Source organism: Prosopis cineraria, unplaced genomic scaffold, assembly GCF_029017545.1.
Source record: "Prosopis cineraria cultivar Desert tree isolate PC_DT_omini unplaced genomic scaffold, ASM2901754v1 PC12, whole genome shotgun sequence".
NCBI lineage: Eukaryota > Viridiplantae > Streptophyta > Magnoliopsida > Fabales > Fabaceae > Prosopis > Prosopis cineraria.
The window spans coordinates 30,135,590-30,153,257 of NW_026555343.1; positions in this window are offsets into that span (position 1 = coordinate 30,135,590).

A 17,668-nucleotide genomic window follows, 5' to 3' on the forward strand; every position below is an offset into this window, starting at 1 on the left:
TCGCATCCTCCTAGCCCCTCCTCCTTTACTGCCTCCTCCCCTCCCTCAGCTCACCCTTCCTCCTTCACCCTCCTCCCCTTCCCTCGAGTCCCTAGCTCCTTCCCCCTCTTCCTCCCTCTGCCATAGACATGGGTTCTTCAAACAGTTATGTCTTTTCCTTTTTTAATTTTAATTTATATATATTAATTGTAGTTTAATTTATTTTAATTTAATTTTATTTTTTTGAATATTTTAATCAGTTATTATATAATTGCTTACTGGGGAGTGCTGTTAGTGGTTGCCTATTAACTTGAGTTCTTTAATGTGATCAAATTGTTGTTGTTGTTGTTGACATTATTTATATATAAAATTATGTATTTTTGCTTTTAAAATTTTTTAATGTCTAATTCTTAGGGGAGACTTTGCTGAAATTTTTTCAACTTTATTCTTTCCCTAAATTGCTTTAAATTTAGTTGTTATTGATATGATTATTACTAAAAGTGCTATTATTGGCTTCATAAGGCCTAAGATTATTGTATGTGATTATTTATATGGTATAAGCTAATGAATTTTCTCTTGTAATTTTTTTTTAAAGTCTTGAGAGGTTCAATTTTTAAGGAAGATTTTACTAAAAAATTTCAACTCCATCTTTTCCCTAAATTGCTTCAAATTTAGTTGTTATTTGTAACGACCCTAAATTTTACATTAAATAATTTTCCTTCCAATTGATATTTATTTATTTATTTATTATAATTTTATAATGAATGAAGAGCAGTGGCCTAGTCAAATTTATACTAGTTATACATACGGAAGTATAGGTTTAAACCCATATGTTAGTTTTATCTTTAATTATAAAAGTGCTAAAGTGCCTTGCTTCTTATTGTATAAATGTTATAATAAATAAAATAAAAAGAAATTTGATGGGTTTCTTTTGAAATTTTCCCAACAAGCTTTGGGTTATATTTTGTAATTTTCCCAAAAAGCTTATTATTTCATTTTCTTGCCCCTCTTAGTCGGTCGTGCGTACAGAAGAGAGAGAGCTCGTGTTTTTTTGTTCGTTATATTTCCTTTTCTCTTCCAATCATGATTCTGGAACCAGGTGAGAGAAGTCTGGAACTCTCTCACTTTCTCCTGACTTCTCCTTTTTCACCCACCATCTCCTGCCGCCGTGAAGTGGGAGCTCATCACCTTCATGCGAAGCCAGGTCCTCAGTGGTGTTCCCTATCTCAGTCTTCCTCGTTTACTGCTCTGCCTTCACCGTTCACGTTTGTGTCACTGATGGCTAAGAGAAATTGAGTTGTCAGAGATGGTGGTGCTGATCATGAGACCTTTCTTTGCTTGGTTTAGTGTGGTTGATGTCATTTTCTTCCTCCCCTGTGTACTATGCCAGATGACTCCTTTGCTTTGAGTTATAGATTGCTCAGCTTCACTAGGTGTTCAACTTGTGTGCCTGTTGCCTTTGCGGCTGAAATCTTCATTCATTCGCACCTAATAGGAGCTTGGCAAGGTCACAAACTCTTTTTGTTCCCGTGAGGCATCACTGTTGGATTTTTCTTCTTCCCCTGTTCAATGTATAAGCTTTCTCTTCTTTCCCTTTTGTGATGTTGGTGAATTAAGGTGAGAAGCTTCAACCATTAACTCTCTTATTGTTGTGTGTGTGACTGGATTGGGATTGTGAATTGTTCTTCATTTTTCTGTTGTGCACGAGTAATGTGATGTTGGAAATTTGATTTCCTTTGAGCAATTAATTTGATTTTTGTTGGTCTAAAATTTAGAAGGAAGACTGAATTATTTCAAATATGAATATTATACTATATGGGGAATAAAATTTGTAGAAAAGGAAGTGGGGTTTTAGAAAGAGAACTCATGCATAAAAGATGTTTGATAAAATGCCCATTAGTAGAGTTTGTTTGATTTTGTATCTATAATAGTAATGGTTTTTCAAGGAGGATGATTTGGTTTGGGCATTATTAATTATATATCTCAATTAGGTTTTGTCAAAGAGTGTATTTAAGAATTATTTGAGTTTTAAATTAATGATAGTTAAATGGTTGATGATTTATAAAGCATATTATCATTTTAAAAGTCCTACTTGGATGCTTGGAAATGGTTGGACAAGAAAATTAAAAGATAAAAGTTTTAATTGAATGGTTTGGTGTGCTGCATGCTAGGTGTTTAGTAAAAGTCTCAGAAGAAACCTTTAAGTGTGGATTTTGTTCCTAAAACTTCAAAATTATTATTAATTATAGTTGAGTGGATTCTCTTAAAAGGAGACTTGTTGATTTAAAAGTAAAATTTATTAAGATTTTATTATATATTATAGGGTAATCATAAAAAGGGTAACTCGATTGGAGTTGAAAGAAGGAGTTTTGAGTTTCAAAAGTGCTATAAGTAAGTGGATAGTATCCCAACTAATTTATCAATTAATTTTTCTTATTAAAATTTATTTTGTTATATTGATTATTTTAATAATAATTATGTTGATTAGTGGACATTTTGTTAATTAATTTTTTTTTTATTTTTAAGTTTTAAGATGGTGGTGAAAAATGATTCATCATAGCATATGAATATTTTACCCTTATGAGATATCTTTTCAGGAATAATAAAATTCTTTTTCATTAGCATTAACAATTTTTGATTATTCAATAAATGCAAGCATGGGCATTGAATATGAAATTTGATTCTGGTAAGTTTTAATGCTTAAAAGTATTCATGCGAGTTTGATTTTGAGAATGGAATGGTATCTTGAAAGTGATGATTTTTTTCGCATGTTTGAAAATAGTTTTAAAAAGGGACTTTATATAAAATACTGGTTGGTACACCTAGCTAGTAGGTTGTTTATAGGAGATGCTAGTCCCATGCGATGCCCAACGCACGTGGAATAAAGGGATGGTTATTCGTGAGCATCGTACTCACATTTGTTTCATAACTTCAAGCCGCGTTTAGTTAGTATTACCCTCGTGGACTATTTGTCCACATTTGTTTCATGGCTTTGATTGCGTTTGGTTACTTACCCTCGTAGACTATGTGTCCACGTTTGTTTTCATGGCATAAGCTACGTTTGGTTATTTACTCTTGTGGACTATGTGTCTACGTTTGTTAATTATTCTGATAAGTCCTTAAAATTATATATTTGATTATTTGATGATTTTATATCCCTTAGTTTTTATTTAGTGATTTATTTACAAATATTTATTTCATTTATATGCTTTCTTGGAATCAAGTCATATTAACATTTGCCATGATAGTTCAATGATTTAAGATTAAATTTTAAAATTTTATAGAGCCATTCTATTTTGAAGATTATTAAATTTTTATGAAAGCTTTTGTCTCTTTAACTCACACAATTATTTTAAAATTTCCTTTTTATTCGTGCTTTTGTCTCTGATTTTCTTGCAAACCCCTGAGGATCTTTAGACATGCTAGGTGGAGAATTGATTGAAATCCCTCTCTTTTATATAATTATAAATGCTATATACTTATTTTAAAAAAGTATGGTTAGATGCTCCACATAGACTATAGATAATCCACATAGACTATAGATAAGATGATATATTTTCACACACACACACACACACATGCTATCTGTTGACAGGAAGGAGCTAAGCTCCTAATTGATATGATAATTTGTGAACATTTTTGTATTGTTAAATTTTTGGAGATCCTATTTATAGGGGAGGTCTTGCCGAAATTTTTATAAAAATGCTAAAGTTTTTATGTTGATGATTAATAACAAGATTGTTAAAATTTCAATATGAGTCTATATTTTGAAAATGGATTGAATATTCAAATTAAGGCTTACGAGGATATGTGATGTGGTTCATACCCGTGCCGGTCACCCTCTATTTTTGAGGCGTGACATTATTGATATTTCTTATTATTGGGAGTGCTATTAGTTGCTTCATAAGGCCTAAAGTTTTTCATGTGATGATTTATTTTGTATAAAATCATAAATTTTCTCTTGTAAAATTTTTTAGAAGTCTTTGAAAGGTTTAATTTTTAGGGGAGACTTTGCTGAAATTTTTTTACCTTTGTTCTTTCCCCTAAATTGCTTTAAAATTGGTTGTTATTAATATTGATTATTTTTTAGAGTGCTGTTAATGACTTCATAAACCTTAGATTGTTGCATATGATCATTTATTTGGTAAAAAATAATAAATTTTCTCTTGTAAGGTTTTTTAAAAGTCTTGGAAAGTTTGATTTTTAGGAAAATTTTTCCAACTTTATTCGTTTCCCTAAATTTATTAAAATCTTAGGTTAATTAGGAATTTAGATTTTTAAAATAGTTTCAAGGTGATAACAACTATTCTTCTTTTAGTAGTGACATATGTATCATAGTTGGACAAATGCTAGACAAACAAGTAATGAGTATGATAATAGGGTGAAGGGGTTTTTAGAATTTGCTAAAAAAATGTTTTCCACAATAGTGGGTGGTTAGATTGTCCTTGTGTAAATTGCTTGAATGAGAGGAGACAAAGTATTGCCAAAATAAGAGAGCACTTGATTTGTTGTGGGATTAACAAGAATTATACAATATGGATTTGGCATGATGAATGATTGAAAACTCATGGTAGTATTTCTTTATATGTGGAAGTAGATAATCTTAATGATGAAGTAGATATAGATGAAGATCTATTAAAGGACATGATCTGTAATATTGGGGAAGAGAATTTTGAATGAGCACATGTGTATGATAACTTGTGCATTGACGCAAAGAATCCTTTATACTTAGGGTGTACAAATTTTAGTCTATTTTTTTGGGTGTAAAATTTGTTACCTTGAAGGCAAAAGTTGGGTAGAGTGCCAGAGTTTTACATAGTTGCTAGAGTTACTCCAAATAATCTTTTTAAGAAGTAATATACTACCAAATCATTATTATGAGGATGAGAAGATCTTTTACCCAATCGATATGAAGTATAAAAAGACATTAGCATGCCTTAGTAATCGCGTGCTATACAACAAAGAGCTTGAAGGGGAGAATAAGTGTTCAAATTGTGAGGCACCAAAGTACAAAGAGAAGGGACTCCTTCAAAGGTCTTATGGTATATATCATTTGATTATACTAAAGTTCAAGTGCTTGTTTGTGAATTCTAATGGTGCAAAGAACTTGTGGTGGCATGTAGATGAGAGTATATCTGATGGAAAGCTTTGACATTTAGTTTATTCTCCCTAGTGGAAGAAAATTGATCAATTATTTTTTGAATTTGGGATTGAGAAAAGAAACCTTAAGCTTGGACTTTCTACTAATAGAATGAATCCTTACGGTGACCTTAAAAATATACATAACTCATGGCCTATTCTTTTGTTGATTTATAACCTATCACCTTAATTGTGCATGAAATAAAAGTACATGATGCTATTCATGTTGATTTCAGGACTAAAACAACATGAAAATGACATTGATATTTACTTAAAGACCTTTGATTAGAGACTTGAAAGAGTTGTGGGAGGTAGGTGTGGATACGTTTGGCAAAAATCGAAAGGATAATTTTAAGTTATGTGCTATGATATTTTATACTAGAAATGACTTTCTTACACATGGGAATGTTTTTAGGTGCAGTGTGAAAGGTCATAAAACATGTCTAATTTATAAAGAAGGCACATGCTACAATCAACTTTAATATGGAAGGAAGACAGCCTACCTTAGCCATTGGAGATTTCTTAGACAATATCACCCTTATTGTAAATTAAAGAAAGCTTTTCATGGGCACCAAGAGTAACTTCATGCTTGGATGCTTTGATTGGAGAGCAAGTTTATGAACAAGTGAAAGACATCAGTGTTATCCTTCGTAAGACTCAAAATAGTACAAGTGCCAAAAATATATAGAAAAAATGTTTTATCTTCTTTAATATTTCATATTGGTGCCATTTTGAAGTGAGCCATTATATTGATGTTTGACATGTGGAGAAAAACATGTGTGATATTATTACTAGAATGCTTTTAAACATGCTAAGAAAGACTAAGGATGGTGTGAATGCAATGTTAGATTTAAAAGAAATAAGAATGCGAGAGGACTTATTGTCCTTTGGCCTCTCATACATTGTTCAAGGTCGAGAAACAAGTTTTTGTAAGTGTTTACATGGGATCAAAGTTCTCTTGGGATATTCTTCAAATATTAGTAAGCTTATGTAGATAAAAGAGTTAAAATTAATAGGCTTAAAATCTCATGATTGTCATGTGTTGATGCAACAATTATTACTAGGAATATTGAAGATATTTAGGGCATTGACTATACAAAATTTAGAGCTTCTATTTTCAAATGCAGGTGAGTTGACATCAATGGTGTTCAAGAGGATAAGTTAGGATTTATATTGATTGATTTTAAAAGACTAACTTATGAGGAAGAGCCATTTATTATGGCAGACCAAACAAAACAAGTTTTCTATGTCAGTAATTAGGCAAATAAAAGTTAGTCAATAGCTTTTGAAGGAAAAAGATGATTGATAGTGATGACAAGTGTAATGACCCTAAATTTTAAATTGAACAAATAAAAAATTTATCCTAATGAATATTTTATTTAAATAAATTTATAGTAAGTAGAAATTGGTAGTTTAGAGGAACCCATGCTAGAAATTCTCCTGAGGATCTAAAGTTTAAATTTTTCTTAACAAAAGTTTAGTTTTAAAATTGTATGAAAATCTCATGTCCTTTCTTGTAATATTATTGTGCTTTTTCTTGTGATTTTCTCGTGCTCATTCTTGTAATTTTTTTAAAACTCCTTTTGATCCGTTTTACTTTCTCATGCGAAATGAAAAAATAGAGCATCTTTTCAGTTCTCCACCGCCATTATACACTCCTTTAAACACTCCTAGTCGGTTCATTTCCTTGATTCTTATAAACCTTCTTAGTTCACTATGTTAAGAGATCATTTTTTTCTATTATTGCTTCGTCCTTTTCATTCACATTTCTAGCCACGTTGAAGTTTAGTTGCTAACTTCTTTTCCTTGTCTTTGTGATGATCTGTGTCAACATGAGTCCGTGAGGTGTGTGCCAACTACTATTTTATGTTCTTGTCACTGAGAGAGGGAGCATGGAGTTGCTAAATTTCTTAGTTTGTCATTCCCTAATGCTGTCTCTGTTCTAAGTTGACAACTATGCATGTGTTCGTTTTCAACATCGCCAGCAATCTTTTAGGTGTCTGAATAGCAACGTCTTTCCCTCTCAGCTCCTGTTCTTCTGTTGCCGTCAATGGAGCTGTGGGTGATTGGAAACTTTAGTCTTGCTTCTCCTCCATTCGTGTGTCACTGTGGGTGTAGTTGTTAGTGCGTGAATTCTTCCTTCCTCTGTTGCGGTCCACTTCTTTCTCTTCCTCTTCCTTATCATTACATGTTCATGTCTGAAGGTTTAAGCTCCTTGTTATTCATTTGGCATGTTGGTATTTTAATAGTTAGAGTTGCTAGTTGTGCTTTCTTTGCTGAATATATGTGTGTGGGTGAGAACTAATAGCTATAAAAAAATTGATTATTTCTCTCTTTCCTATGGTTGTGTGATTGCATGAATAAGCTAGATTTGTTGGAGTATTGGTGTTGCAGAATTGTTAGAAGAAATTTGGGGAGAGATTTGAAGAGAAGAATTTGGTGTTAAAACTTGAAAGTTTATGCATGTGGGGTGTTTGATAGATGCCTATTAAGAGAGTTCTGGTTAAAGATATTTTTTTTTCAAATTCTATAAATTATGGTGAGAAACATGATTGATTTAAATGCTATTTAGTTAAGTTTAACTTGAAATTGGCAAAGGAATTTGATTATGAAAAATATTCTTTGTGGTTATATGGTTATTGAAAAATTTAATAAATAATTGAGGAGTTTGAATGTTAATTTCATTTACTTATATTAAGAAGAGAGATTTTAGTGACATAAAATATGTTGGTTTACATGTTAGATTAATTTGAAGCATCATTGAATTAAGCAAGAAATTGACAGAGTTTGACTATAAGATTTCTAAAAACTTAGGTGAATTGGGTAGTGTTCTGAATAAATTTTTGATAAAGTGTTTATAAAATCTCTTTATTTAATATTTTACTATTAATCTTTTATAAATTGTACAAATATTCTTATTTATCATATTTTTCTAATAATTGTTTTATTAATGAAAATATTTTGATTTTACTAATGATTTATGTTGATTGACAAGGAATGATGAAAAATAATAGTTGAATAGTGTTTAAAAAAATTGAAATTGTTTTCTTGCTTTGCACATGCTTAATTTTACTAAGAGAGATTGAGTTTAGATCGCTGGATGCTAATAGCAGTTCCGGTAACACTTGGCACACCATAGTTCACCTAGCTAACAGGGTGCTTATAGGAGGCGCTAGCCCCATGTGAAGGCCAACGCACGTGGATCAAAGGAATAGTATTCATGAGCACTATGCTCATGCTTGTTTTCGTGGGTTTCATACCTGCGCTTGATTTGTGGCTTTTGCCACGCTTGTTTCTTGGTTTCTAGCCTTGCTTGACTAGTTACTTGTCCTCATGGACTGTGTGTCCACGCTTGATTGGTTATTTACCCTCATGTGTTGTTTGTCTACGCTTGTTATTCATTTTGATAAAGTCCTCTTAGATTTAAATTAAAATCTATTATTTTTGTATTAGTTCTTTGAAAGGATTCTATCTAACTGTACTAGTACTTGAGACGATTACATTCATTAAGCCATACAAATCTTGATACATCTATATCGGGTTATTATTATTGTTTAATTCGAGAATTGTATTACTGAAAAAGAATTGTTCTTTATTTTTAGTTCATGCTTTAGTATTTGATGATATTATTTTAGACTAAATCAATTAATTCTATCTTCATAATTTTTATATATAATTTTATTTGGAACGCTACTTACTAGAAAATTTTTTAGTCTTAGATATTATAGATGACCCTACGCCTCCAGCCGATCGTTGAGGGCCTTTTATTTGCTTTTTGGAAAAGAGGAAGCATATTACAACTATTATTTTTGTAAAAATAAGCATGGTATTTTATAATTATAATTTAGTGCTCCACATACACCATAGTTAGGCCTTAATCTTATTTGATCATTATGTAAATTGTTGGGATGCAGCTAGTCTCCTTGCTGGTCTAGTTGGCAGGTTTTGTTGTGTTGTGAAAATTTTGGAAGGTCTAAATTATAAGGAAAACTTTTCCAAAATTTCTACAAAACATTTAAAACTTTACGAACTTTATTATTATATATGACATATATATATATATATATATATCAATATTTTAGCTTAATTCTAGTTATTATGGTTTATGAAATATGAATTCTCCTCATATTTTATACCGGTCATGCTTTTAGTAGTGGGGTATGACAACAAGAATAAAGCAAGCTTTGATATTTTTGAAACTCGTACCTTCTCATTAGGAATACCTAATTAGAATGTAGATAAGATGGATGACGAACATGTTACAAGAAGTGACCACTGTAATGTTCGTCTTGACATTAGCAGGACAACGCTCATACACACCGTTGTAATAACTAGGATTAACTAAAATCCCATAAAGAAGTTATCATAATCCAAGGGTTTAAAGATAATTAGTCTAAAACATTGAGATTTTAAGAAAATCATTTTTTTAAATATTATTTGAGCTTAAACCATACTTAAAAATCAATTTAGAATAAATATAGAAGCATGGAAATTAAATCACTTCAAAATAGGCTAAAACAAGCCACTTTTAAAAAAAATTTAGCTTGTTCGCCGCGACGAATGGCACAGAAGGATGAGTCCGTCAAATGCCCCTTGTGCCGCGGCACAACAACCATGCACCACGGTGTGGATCTACTGTCTTGATAGCAGATTACTATCATGACAGCCCTCCAAACTTCTAAAGTGCGCTGTTTCGCCATTTGACATTCGATTCGGCGATTCAAGTGTTTACACGAAACTCTTTGAGCCCTCTAACTAATAGTACCAGTTTTTCACTCAAACAATTATCTGTTTAAAAGATAGACACTCGAATCCAAAATGATTCATTTTTACCTTAAAACACACACAATGGTGTCCAACTCACAATACCAAATGCCATTAGCTCCAGAGACATTTGACCACCTTAAATTAACCACACATAACATGACAATTCATTCATATCACACAAATAAGAAATCATGCTTAAAATGACCACTAAACCTCCCATTTGACAATAACACAAAGGGGTGGATTACATTTAGCACACACATCAACTTGGTCATTTTAGACACATAATTCACTTTAAAGTCATCACTTGTAATTATAACTTGGCCCAACACACACATAATCTACTATATTAACCTTGGACTAAGATACACACACTTATAACAAATCCATACAAGTGAAATCTAAAATAATATCATGTTCCTAAGTTGGCATTATATATTGACAATATTCATTACAATATCCAAAAAGAGAAAAGGGAAGAGCTATACAACTATGTTTTTCACTGTTTAAATGCTCATTCTTTTACCCCTACCGGAGCCCTTACCTGTAAAATATAACCACAGGGTGAGATAAACATCTCAGTAATCAATATAGTCCATCAAATGCTTATTACTACAAATAAACATGATAAAGTATCAAAACTAAGGTAATACCAAGTATACCATATTTATGAGATAAGTACATCTTTTCACAATAATTCCACACAATTTCATACTAATATGATCATCTAACCACCGAATCTCCAATGCTCCTCAACATAAAACTATAGGCTCTCCTGAATCAACCACTTGTGGACTTGAGCACACTTTTGATAGTAGAAATACCCGGCTAAAGATAATCTAACTCACCTATGAACTATGGTTTTTCTCTCTTCACACAATTGTGATAGAGGTGTCATTGACTCCTAATTGTACCCTAACCGGTACTAAGGAGTTACCAGATTACTCAGATATCCTATGGTAATAGTCCCATATAATGCTACACCAGATGTCTCATGGTGCTAGCTCGACCATATGGATTTTTCACTCATATATCTCCATACACACATATCCCCACATATCTCGGGTGAATTCCCACCCCCTATAATCATGTTTTTTTTCACACTTATCACTGCTTATCCACGTTTCCACCACATTTACTTTCATATCATATATATATATATATATACATATCCATTGAAATAAATGACTATTTGAAATTCATTTCACAAACCAATGTTCATGCTAAAATCATTTTTTAAAATCAAATCATGCATAAAATTCTTAAACCATAAATTTATCACTTTATATTTACTTCTATACAGTTATAATAGTTAATAAACACAATAAACTATATGGTTACCTCACCCTTTTGTCACACAAAAGGATTATCGTGGCTCAACGTTAGCTCCACACATTCTATACGCACAATATAGCTCGAGCAACACTCAATCTATACAATCAAGTGACAATCATTAATTATCACTTCGGATAACTCTAAATTCACTAGGTTCTAAATGTCTAAAATACCCAAATTCCTTTTCTAACAACATCAACCATTTCTAAACACTCTACCCATCCTATTAAACATCTAACACACCAAAATCACTAATCAATATCCCACATTACCTTAAAATCCTCAAATTATACCTGGAGTTCGTTCAAACCCTTACCAAAAATTTTCAGTCACCATAAAACTCATAAACTTAGGGTTAAAGGCTTAATTTAACTCATAGGACCTTAAATAAACTAATGAGTTTGGTCTAAAACCAAAGAAACTGAAATCAAAGCCCTTATTACTCCTAAATGTCTAGATTTTTGCATAAAAGAGGGAGAAGAGGGAATATGCAACTTACTCAATGGTAATTCAAGCTCCAATTACTTCCAAAACAACCTAAGGATTGTGCCCTAGCAGACTAGGAGCTCTTCTCCATCGCTCTCTCATTTTTCCTTCTTTTTCTCTTCAATTTTTGGTCTTTTTTTGCAAACTGCTAAGTACTAATTTTGCATGCCCACTGTGGTGCATTGACATGCCCGCCGTATAACATCCTAAGTTTTCTCATTAGTAATTTATCTGTATTTTTAAGGGTAATTTGATTAATTTAAATAAATTATTATTTAGCAAGGTTTATGGAGACTAATATGGTTTTTGGATCCTTGGACAGCCTTAGAAGAGGGCTAGGTTGAGGTTCAAGCGGCCCATGACATGAAAGGGAGTTTAAAATTTCGTGAGGCTTTTTGTACCATGTGCCGCGGTGAGCGAGTCAGTTCGCCATGGTGCACGTGCAAAATCTGCACTTATCAGTTGTGAAAAACAGATCGAAAACAAAAGAGAAAAAGAGAGATACTGAGAGAGCGACGAAGAAAAACTTTTGGTCTGCTAGGGCACAATCCGTAGGCTACTTTAAGGGAATTTGGAGCTTGAATCACCATTGTGTAAGTTGTACATTTCCTCCTCTCCTTCTTTTATGTGAAAATCTAAACATTTAGGGCAATGAGGGCTTTAATTTCAGTTTCCTTGGGTTTAGACCGAATCCATTGATTTATTTAAGATCTTGAGGAGTTAAATCAAGCTTCTAACCTTAAGTTTATGAGTTTTGTGGTGATTGAGAATTTTTGGTAAGGGTTTGGATGAGCCCTAAGTATAATTTGAGGATTTTGAGACAATGTGGAACATTGAATAGTGAAGTTGGTATGTTGGAATGTTTAATAGGATGGTTAGAGTGAATGGGAATGGTTGGTATTGTTAGAAAAGAAATTCAAGTATTTTAAGCACTTAGAACCTAGTGAATTCAGAGTTATCTGAAGTGATAATTGATGATTGTCACTTATTGGTGTAGATTGAGCATTGCTCGAACCATATTGTGTGTATAGAACGTGTGGAACTAACGTTGAGCCATAGTAACCCTTTTTGTGTGACAAAGGGTTAAGGTAACCATATAATTTATTGTGTTTATTAACTATTTTAACTATGTAGAAGTAATTTTAAATGATAAAGTTATGGTTTTGAAGAGTTTTGTGCATGATGTGACATTGTAAATGATTTTAGCATGAAAAATTGATTTGTAAAAGGTTATCAATTTTAGTTGATATATATATTATATAAGATTGTGATATAGAAATGTGACGAAAGTGATAGAATTTGTGAAAGAGCATGATCATAGGGGGTGGAAGTTCACCTGAGATATGTGAGAATATATGTGTGTGGAGATATGTGAATGAAAAATTCATATGGTTGGATTAACACCATGGGACATTCGGTGTATCATTATATAAGACTGTTACCATAGGACATCCGGACAGTTTGACAACTCCCTAGTACCCGTTAAGGTGCAGTTCGGAATTAACAACGCCTTTATCACAAGTGTGTGAAGAGGGAAAAACTATAGTCCGTAAGTGGGTTAGATTACCTTTTGCCGGGTATTTCTACCACCGAAAGTATGCTCGAGTCAACAAGTAGTTAAATCAGGAGAGCCTATGGTTTCATGTCGGGGAGCATTAGAGATTCGTTGGTTAGATGATTATGCGAGTGTGAAATTGTGTGGAATTGTTGTGAAAAGATGCACTTATCTCATAAATATGGTGTACTTGATATTATTTTAGTTTTGATACTTTATCATGGTTATTTGTGGTAATAAATATTTGATGAACTATATTGGTTGCTGAAATATTTATCTTACCCTGTAATTATAAAAAAAAAAATGTTACAATGGCTTCTCATATCCTATTTCAAATGAATAAAAAAAATTAAATTAAAGTTTCTTTGATAAAGGCTTAAGGGATGGATGTTTGTGTATATATCTCGTACTGATCATGTCTAATTTTTGGGACGTGACAATTAAAGTTCTGTTTCTTATTTTTCTTTTGTAGAAGGCTTATTAAGGTTTATAACGAGCTAAGGATAAGATCAAGATCAATTTTGTAGAACTAGTTATGAATTTCTAAAGTTAAGGAACATAATTAGTTTAAGAAATAGAGCAATTTTGAAAAAAAAAAAGCTATATTGTTCGGTACAAACAAAGGTTAAAATGTACTTTTGTCATGTAAAGGACTTCATGAAATTTAAATATAATTTTAGATCATCCTCATGAATTTTCTAGATTTAATTATGCTTTTTCAAAGTTCAGTAAAAATTTTAGACTACACAATTGAGCAATAACCTTATGAATGATTTGCAAATTTTAATCATTTTCCATTTCACCTAAATCATATCATTTTTGATTCCAAGATGAAAGTGTGTAAAATGAGGATTTGGAAGCAACATTTAGATTAACTCTGATTTTTCACATACCTTTTTAATAACTCCATATAATGCTCAAATGGGTACCTTTATCTCAAGAAAGCTAGGTCACACATTTGTATCTCTTTAACTAGGTGAGTAGTTAAGTGCACTATTATATCAAAGAATGCAAGTGAAAAATACATTTCAAGTTCACACATTATTAATATAATTCGACTTTGCAATCTTAGCAATTTTAACTTCAAATTCTTCACACAAGACTCCTAATATTTGAAGAGCACCCCTCTAAAACTTTAATAGTAGCAAGTGACTTATAAAAGAACTTCTTTTCTTTCTTAGATAATGTATGAGCTGCCACATGAAAAAATGTGTAACTTTCATTTTCTTGTGGCGGCAACTCGTGTCAAGACTTATCTTGATGCTATCTTTGATCTTTTTTGAAATATGGACTAATATACCAATTAAATTACCACATACATTTTTTTTAATGTACATAAGATCAAGAAAATGTCCCATATAAGGATTGCTACTATGATAGAAAAAAAAATAGATATTTTCTTCCACCTTCATGTTCCAATATGCTTCATAAAAGGTTTGCTAAATTCGATATTCAAATTCTTTACCTTATCAAAATGTTGCTTTGTCGTTAGTGGCAAAGGTGCTTTACTTTCTTTTGAATTCCCTTCGAAAGCCTTTTTTAGGCACCAATAATAATGATCAAGATGCAACTATTTGTAATGCTCGAGATAGACATTCTTCATCCCATGTTCTACTCTCATTAAATATATGCTCTCTTCACAAATAAGACATTGGAGTTTCCTTTTAATGCTATATCTTAACAAATTATCAAACACTAAAAAATTATTAATTGTACTAAACAACATTTCTCTTAAATTGAGTCTTTCTTCTTTGTACCCCTCACATACCTCAACACTGTTCTTCCACAATAGTTTCAAATCCTCAATTAAAGAAGCCAAGTATATATCTATATCATTTTTTGATTGTTGTGGCCCATACACTAGTATGAATAATATCATATATTTTCACTTCCTGAATAACAATAGAGATAAGCTGTCAATTGCCAAAATAACTCACCATGTATTATGAGTATTACTTTAAAACTCATATGAATTCATTCTATTAGTAGATAATGTGAGGAGAATGTTTCTATCTTCTGCTTCAAAGTTAAGGTAATTGAGATTAATTTTTTTTTTCCATTAAAAGTCAACTTAACATCAAAGCCTCCTACCTTTGATACATTCATCCGTGTGCCATGTCAAATTTTTTGTATCTTCTGCACTATTGTATAGACATCTAAATCTAAGTATGTTGGAAAAGTCCCATAATACCTTCTTTATACTCTTTCCACTCTCTTTGTAATGTAAAGCATTACATTTAAGATACTTTGTTAACTATGCATATTCATTTTTAAATAAAATGCAATCATCAAGGCAAGCGTGTATCTTTTCATAACTCATGCCAATATATAGGGGTATAACATTTGTTTTACCTCATGCATAGTCTTTCGACGTCACACCCTAGTACCAAGAGTGTGACTAGCATAGAATATGAAATAACTCACATTCTATAAGCCTTAGCCTACCAAAAATTAAGCTAAAATAATGACATATAATACGTACTGACTAATAAGTCTCTAATAATATATTTATATGTGAATATAAAATCTATAAAGTCATGAACATTTTGTAAAAATTTTGGCAAAACCTCTTCTATAAATAGAGCCTCTTAAAATTTCCATAGTTATAAAATATGTTTAGAAAATCTAAAAAGGAGCTTAGCTCCACACCTACAAATTACATAATAAAAAAAATATATAATTAGGATATAACTACAATATACATGAAGCATTAAATTATATTAGTGAAATGTAATACATGACTATGCCAAAAGAAGTGGTCAATATGTGCTTTCCACTATCCAAAAAGCAATAGTTCCCCCTAATGATCAATAAGAGGTGCAGGGTTAGATATAGTATTTAAGGTTAAAGAAATTTTCAATGAATAGCATATCAATTTAAATTATAAATAAAAACATGTAAAAGTAGTAACTAATAAATGTAGTTTAAAACAAGCCAATGGAATAATGAAACACATACTTTTAACTAATCATAAATGGCAAATTTGCTCAACAATATAACTGTAGAATCAACTAATAGTATTGGAACCCTATAGGCTTAGCAAGAATTATACTACTCATCATTATATAAAAAAATTCAAATAATAATATAACCTAGAAAAAATCTTTTAAAGAACTAATATAAAAATGATAAGTTTTTAAATCCAATCCATGAGTGCTTTTTCAAATGAATAATTAGCATGGTTTGAGGCCACAAGAACAAGCACAACATGAAGCCCACAAAAACAAGCATAGGCATTAAACCCATGAACACAAGTCTGAGTACAACATTTACAAATTACCATCCCTCTGTTTCACGTGCATTAATCTTCGCTAGGTAGATATATCATGGCAAACCAATGCTAACGGAACTACCGTTAGCATCTAGCATTCTAAATTCAATGTTCCTAATCATAAACAAGCGTGCATGGGCAAAAATATCAAATTTAAAACCATCTCTTTCAAAATATAATATTCAAACTATCAACTTTCCTTTCCATTTTCTCCATGCATGAACCAACATGTTAACAATTCTCAAATCAATTATAAATTGAATGACAAGACTGTTTAAAATCAAAGAAATCAAAGGCTCCTTTACAAAGCATACATTTAAACTAAAATAAAGAAAATAAGACAGATTCAATAATAAACCAGTTATGGTAAAAACAGGATAAGAAATACAGATTTCATAAACTATAAAAAGATAACAGTAAAGATTTAAATAGAAGAACTTATAAAAACCTTTAGAAAATGTTTAATTGGAATGCTATTTCATTCACCTAAAAGGTTTCCAAAATTTCTAGCCTGATTCTCTCAAAGTTTTCACTCACTTCAACAATGCCCCATATAACCTAGCACATAATATTAACAATCCTTATGTCACTTATAATTTCCTTTTAGGTATTGCAAGACTCCAATTAGTAGTCCAACCTTACTACTTATATACATATATACATATACTTCTTGAGTAGTGTCCATAATTCCTCCAGGCTTTAATATGAAGATTGAACAGTCTTATCTCCACCAAACTCCATATTCAAACACTTAAAAGCATCATAAAAGCCAAATTATAAACAACTTCAAACTCTATAACATATCAACAATTTAATTTTTAAGCAATATTAAAGATAGCATTATATTAATTAAAGTTCCAAGTATACTTAAATCAATTAAACTATTTGATAAAACTTAATTCATCCTTATACCTCCTTATAACTCATCCCCAATTATAAACCATAATAGACCATATTAACTCTTCTTATGCTTCCTTTAAACTTGATAAAGTACTATACAAGAATTCTACTTAATCATTTCTCCTATTTTGGCATTTTAAGATTGCAATCAATGGCTCAAGCCACTACTTAATAACATAATATGAAATAATATGAACATTTAACAGCATTCACTCCACCAAATTCTTCTTTCAGGC